Raw genomic sequence first — 6934 nt, forward strand, 5'->3', positions numbered from 1 at the left:
TGTGCAATAGCATAGAAGAGATCCATAAAAACAACAAGACCCCTCTGCTCTGGCATTTGATAGAAAGTGGTTGAATATAGAAGATTTATTGTTGAGTAAAGCAAGTCAGGCTATGAAAGAAAGATATTGTATGTCTCTACTTATAATATATTGACTATCTACACTCTATGGTAGAGACTGAAAGATTGGAGGGCATAAAAATATTGAAAATAGGTATGGACACTGGAGACAGTGTGGAAGGAGGGTGAGAGAGGGGAAGAGAATAGGGAAGGAAATTAGGGGGAAAAATAGAAAGAGAAGAAATTTGGGGGACACAGTAATGGTTTATTACCTTTTACGATATCATGTATAGTATTCTTAACTGGACTGATCTGAGGTGTATTTCATGTTGAGTAAATTCTCTTTGTAATGAGGATGATATATAGTGATTGAATATATAGAATAATAAAAATAATAAAATAAAATTTATTAAAAAATTGATTTTACCTTCAAATATCTACCAATATTTTGATAACGTATTTGGTAACATATTTTGGTAATAAAGTTGTAGTCATTTACTTCTTTGTTAGCTTATGAAAGAAATATTAACCATCTCCGAAACAGAAAAACTTTTCATGTTTTTCTTGAGGTGAAAGAGTCTAGTTTAATTATCTGTTGGCAGGCTTGATTCATTTTCTTTTCATTGAATGACTTTTTAAAAACACGAATGATTCATACAATATATTTGAAGAAAAAGAGAATGGGAACAATATGTTAAATACTTGGAAAGGAAACTTAAAAGCATTTTTTAAAATTATCTGTTTCATTTTTCTTAAGACAGAGTAAAAGTGTAAAAAGATATGTCAGATTTCTTTTAGCTGTAACTGAAGTCTAAGTAAAAGTAGGAATAACAGTGCTTTTTTTTCCTTATATAACGTTGATTCCAGAGGAAAGGTCATTCAGGGTGAATTAATTCAGGAATCACTGATGTCCTAGTGTTCTTTTCTTTCTGCCCTGCCCTACTGGGCATGCCAGTGATGTTTCACTGTGTTGACACACAATTCAGGCACCATATGCAGATGAAGCATCATCCCTTGGAGAACTGGGCATTTCTTTCTCATTTCTTTCTTTTATCTAGTGAGGGAAAACCTTTCTAAGAAGGAATATTTCTCTTATCTCATTGAAAGGATTGTGATGCATATCTATGCATAAACAAATCAGTGGCTAGGGTAAATAAGACTTTTTTGTTTGGCTTAGACCATTTGCCATTTACTCCAGGGCCTGTGGGTAGGAGAGGACTGTAACCATATCTTGAGTCCCTGAATGCCCAGCAGAAGACTGCCTCCCCAAAATTAATGTGTTTCCAGTGAAGAGGAATAATGGCCCAGGGTATGCTGTGCAGTGAGCAACCAGAAGAGGCTGCCTTCATGGGTGAAGCCACTCGCTATCAAAAGTGAGACAGAATGACATAATAATCATTAAAAAATTTTAAAAATACTAAACCTATTCAACTCATAAGGAGTAAGTATATGAAATAGAATCATCTGGTATATAAAACAAATTGTGCAGTTTCTCATTTCTCTTATGAGGAAATCAAATTATTTAATTCTCTAAAAATGTTTATACATTCAGCTTTAGTTAAGAATTCAAACTATCAAGAATATTGGGGCCCAGCCAGTCTAGTGGAGCGGTAATACGGTGCTCTGCAGTCCTCTGTAATAATGCTCTTGTAATACTGCAAGTCATAACGAAAGACTGAGGCTCACCTCCCAGGTCAACCTGTACACTTGGGTACCCTCATACATGTCTGTTATTCCAGCTGGCTTTGTGGAGTGTGTTGTGGCATGGCACCCTGTTAACAGTGCTTCTTTTGCTGTCTCTTTGTCTCTCATAAACCAAGTTAAAAAAAAGTGTAAAAAAGAAAGAAATTTACATGAAAATAAAATTGATATGGAAATAGTAGACAGAAATTAACAAGGAGAAAAAAATGATTAAAATTGGTACTTTTCTAGAACTGTTTTAAAACACTAGTATCATGCAGACAGAATTCAAAAGTCCCCTCCCCTTTTTTTGAGAGAGAAATTATTGCCTTAGGGAGCATGTGCTTGCAAGAGAGACAGAGAGACAGAAAGCAAGAAATCACCCTGCAGGGAGATGGCCATACCACAATCCTTTCTACTATATACTCATCTCAGGATTTTAGGAACACATGCACATGTGCCCTGGCATGAGTTCAAACTCCTGGTCCAGGACTCAAACTGCTGTTGACTATGTGGGAGTCTAGCAATGTAATCATTACGCCATCTGCTGGTTCCCAGCAGTCCTTTTGAAGGGAAGAGTAAAGGGACAAACTACCTTAAAACAATAGAGAAATGAGGGACCAGCAGTTGGCGTAATGACTATGTTGCTGGACTCCCATGTAGTCAACCACAGTGCAAGTCCCGGTCCTGGTGGTTTAAAACTCACTCTGAGTACATGTGCGTGTGTGCCCAAGATCTGGAGGGAAGAATGGAAGAGAAGGGATTGCGGTGTGGCCATCCTCCCTGGGGGGTGATTTCTTGCTTTCTGTCTCTCTCTGTCTTTCAGGCAAGCGCACACACTCTCTTGCAAAAACCTCTCCAAAAAAAAAAAAAGAAAAAAAAAAAAACTAAAAAAAGACAACAGAGAAATGATAGTGAAAATATGGAGCTCTAATTTAAGAATAGTAATATTGTATTTTCACAGAAATAAACCAGTCAAATAAAGCAAAAACACAACTAAAATTACAACAAGAAGTAATATTACAGAGAATCAAAAACCTGAGATTACAAGTTGACATCCTCACCATGCTCTGGGGAATATGAATGAAAATAATGCTGGGTATATCATATTAACATTTTTGTATTTTAGTGCTAGGAATAACATTTTTCAGAAAAAAAATCCAGTGCCAGAGAATGTCCAGCTAAGTAAAAAAATAATAATAATCATAATTCAAATTGGTTTTTTTTTATTATTATCATAATCTTCTTTACCCGAAAATGCTGAAGAATTATCAGAGTTTTAAGAAAAAATTTTACAACTCAATATTCTATACCAGTTAAATTTTTTATACATTTGCAAAATTAAAATACTGAAATTATTTTAAAATAGTACTTTATTGGCATAAATGTCAATATAATGAATAGTCTATATTTTACATCTTCAAATAACAAAAGCAATGAATTTGAGGATTGGAAAAATAAATGCAGAAGAAAGAATTTTTCATGTTATGTAAAGGGGACTTAAGTTATTGTTTTGCTCTTGACCCTACAGAGAAATGAAGTTTTAAGTAATTAATTCCACTGGTGAACTAGATATCCACTAGTAAAATTTTTAAAAATTAGAAGTCGCTGTATTAAATAAAATAAACTATGTTCTATAGGATGTTACAGAAAAGGTGCAATTCCTCATATTATTAATTTAAAACAAGTCTATCAGAGTCATATATCTACTTAAGTAGAAAAGGAAACCAAGGTAAATTCTGAGGCTTTTACAACTATATATAAAAAAAGAGCAGATATTACTCATAGTTCAAGAAACAGAGGAGAAAATCTAAATTGTTATTCAGGCAATTCACACATTTCTATTTGAGACCATCAGTTTAATGTCTGCAAAAGGACTTTGTGAGCTTAAAGATTACATTCCATAGGATACAAAAGTAATCTTTGAAATTAAAATATCTTGAAAAAACTTCCTTACAAGGACATATTTATACTTAACTGCCAACCGAAAAAGATGCTTGGAATTGACTCTTTTCACACAGATCTTTCTATTAGATGAGAGAGCAGAATATTTTGTGCAGTTCCTAGCTTAATATTTTATCAGAGCCAATCTAATGAATCACACCCCCACCCCTAAGCTGATATACAACTTGAGATTCTATCTCTGCATGTACAAAGAATAGCTATTATTCATGTTTATTCCCAGTATCTCTTTTGTTAATAGGAAGGGCATATGTCTTAAAAAATATCTGTATGAGGACTGCATCATCTAGTACTGGTGGTGTGTGGGACAGCTTCCATTTGCTTCTCCAGATCATTCTTCTCTCCTCCCTACCAAGTCCTGTGCTCTGAGTTGATCAATATGGACTCAAAAATGGGCAGCCTTAACCTCTGGCTTCTGGTTGGATTTAGTCAATGTAGCATTGTCCAGATTGGAGTGAGGGAGATTAAGGTGGGGGAATTTATTCCCAACCACTAACTTGTGGCTCCTGCACCCTTCAGTGTAAGACACAGCCCCTCCGAGCAACTGGCTTTGCACATACCTCCCACCCCCATTCTCTCTCTGTGCTTTATCATTTCCCTGGCCCCTTGCCTATCAGGCTCAGAGTCTAAGGCCTTCCTGTTACTAGTCTCATGGTTTTATACTATCCCTGGTGGTTATGCTACCCATCGTCCATACCTTGGTAAGTAGTGTCTTTTAAATACACTCACATTATCTCTGTTGACTGTGCTGTTTCCTGTTGGTGCATGTTATCTGGAGTGGATCTAGGAATCAAACTCTTATGATGGAGTTATGGGTTTGGGTTTTTTTTTTTTCTTTTTTTCCCCAAATTTTATTGTGGCAAGAGCATCCTCTTTCCTGGGAGAATGGCTTATGAGTGACACATGACATGCAGTCATTTGAATTAACATCAGGTAGTTCAGGATAAAGTGCAGGTAGTGATCCAGTGGCTGTGCATTTAGTGGTTGTGAAGACAAAAGTCATATGAAGGTTGAAGTGTCAAATGGGTCTTTGTGAGGTCTTGTAAATTAACATACGGAAAGGAGAAATTGAAAACCAAGAGTAGCCAATTGAAATAACACAAGAAAAATAAAAAATCATCCAGGCATGTTGAGTAGGCCATTCATTCCTCTGTAGGACAGAGTAGATTGAAAACCAAGTCCTAGGACTGATCGTGAAAATGTAGAGTTGCAGCCCCATTTCAGTGCTCAGTCCTGTCAGGTTTCATGCTCAGGTAAGGGCACTGGAGGCAAAGATGTGAGCCTCTACAATAATGAATTGGTAATTTGGGCATTTAAATTCAGTGTTCAAAACATTGTAACCCCTGCGTCTTCCCGATTTCTCAAACTTTCTTGCTGTCTTGGGGAGCCTTATGTTCACTGTGGGAGTAAATTGGTCCTTCCTTGTGAAAAATCTTCCAGGGATAGCACCTGTGTCAAGAGCTCACAAGCCAATGGCAATTTTCCCAACCTGCCCTGACCACTCCTCATTTTCTCTGGGCTCTTGACTTATTTATTTATTTATTTGATTTTTGTTGTAGGGCACATGTGCTCTCCAGAGGGAGTGAGTGCGAGAGGGAGGGAAAGTAAGAAATCATCACCTAAGGGGGTGGCCATGCTGCAATCCCTGCTCCATTTTCCTCTAGGGATTTTAGGCATCCATGCACATGCACTGGCATGATTTTCAAGCTGCTGGGTCTGGGACTTAAACTGCTTTTGGACATGTGGTAATTCAGCACTTTAAACACCAAGTCATCTGGTGGCTCCTTGAGTTAGTTTTTTTTTTTTTTTTTTTTTTTTTTAAATAAGCTTAGCTACAGGGTGTTTTCAAATAAGTCTACAGGAACATGTTTTGGAATGTATTTGAATGGTGTAAGGCCAAGGAGAATGAAATATAAGGCTGTTTGTCCAAACTTACAGGGGTTTATCCACCCAGAATTTAGGATTTATGGTGTTCACTCAAGCATTTGAGAGTGGCAATGGTCTGCTAGGCTGGCAAATTGAGGCCTGGAATCACTGGTGGCCTATAGTCCATGAATTTGAACTGCTAGAACACTTCTTGTATCTGTAGCAGAAAGAGACTAGAGGGAAATATACATCTTAAAATTAATATAAATGTGCATGTTCTCCCATTCCTCCTGGGAGGACCAGAGGAAAACTCTCCTCAGTTAAGGCATTAAGGAAGATATTGGTGACTAGACCACTACCATCCTGGAAGAACTTTCTCTTGGCCATTTTCTAATGGTAGGGTTGCTTTTTAGTAATGAATTAATAGACACTGAGTTGTGTTTTTCCCTAGGAATGCAAAGTTAGTTTTACATTAGATAATTAATCAATGTAATTTGCCACATTGCCAAAATAAGTGAGAAAAAAACTCAACACTACTATCTCAATGGAGGCACAAAATATACCTGATAAAATGGTTATAAATACCAGACACAGTGTGGGAAGAGGGTGGATGAAGGAGGAGAGTCTAAGGAGAAAAACAGAGAGGCAAGGCATTTATGGGACAAAGAAATAGGTTATTGTCTGTTGAAGATGACATGTATAGTATTCTCAACTGTTCTGTTGAGAAATGTATACATGTTAGAATATTCACTTTATAAGCTAAGTGACATATATGATTGAATGTATAAAAGAAATTGAAATAAAAATATATTAAAAAATTAAGTACCTGTTCATGAAAAAGAAATCTTAACCAACTAGGGTATAGAAAGAAACATTTTTTTTGGAGAGATTTTTGCTATAGGGTGCGTGTGCTCGCTAGAAAGACAGGGAGAGACAGAAAGTGAGAAATCACCCCCCCCCCAAGGGGGATGGCCATGCCGCAATCCCTTCTCCTCCATTCTCTTGGGATCTTGGGCACACATGCACATGTTCCCGGCGTGAGTTTAAGCCACCAGGTCCAGGACTTGAACTGTGATCTACTACATGGGAGTTCAGCGACATAGCCATTATGCTAACTGCTCGTCCCAGAAAGAAACGTTTTTAATCTAATAAAGAATATCTACAAAAAGTCCTTCAGCTAACATAATACGTGACGATGAAATATTGAATCCTTGAGGTCAGAAACAAGGAACACCAGTGCTATTTAAAATTGTCCTAGTGACTTACAGAAGGTAAAAAATAAGTGGAGGTTTTAGAATTGAAAAGCAAAGAAGAAATAAAAGTATTAGTAATTATAGATGGCATAATTATGTTTATAGAAACCCCTA

Source organism: Tupaia chinensis, unplaced genomic scaffold, assembly GCF_000334495.1.
Source record: "Tupaia chinensis unplaced genomic scaffold, TupChi_1.0 Scaffold143568_1, whole genome shotgun sequence".
NCBI classification, from domain to species: domain Eukaryota; kingdom Metazoa; phylum Chordata; class Mammalia; order Scandentia; family Tupaiidae; genus Tupaia; species Tupaia belangeri.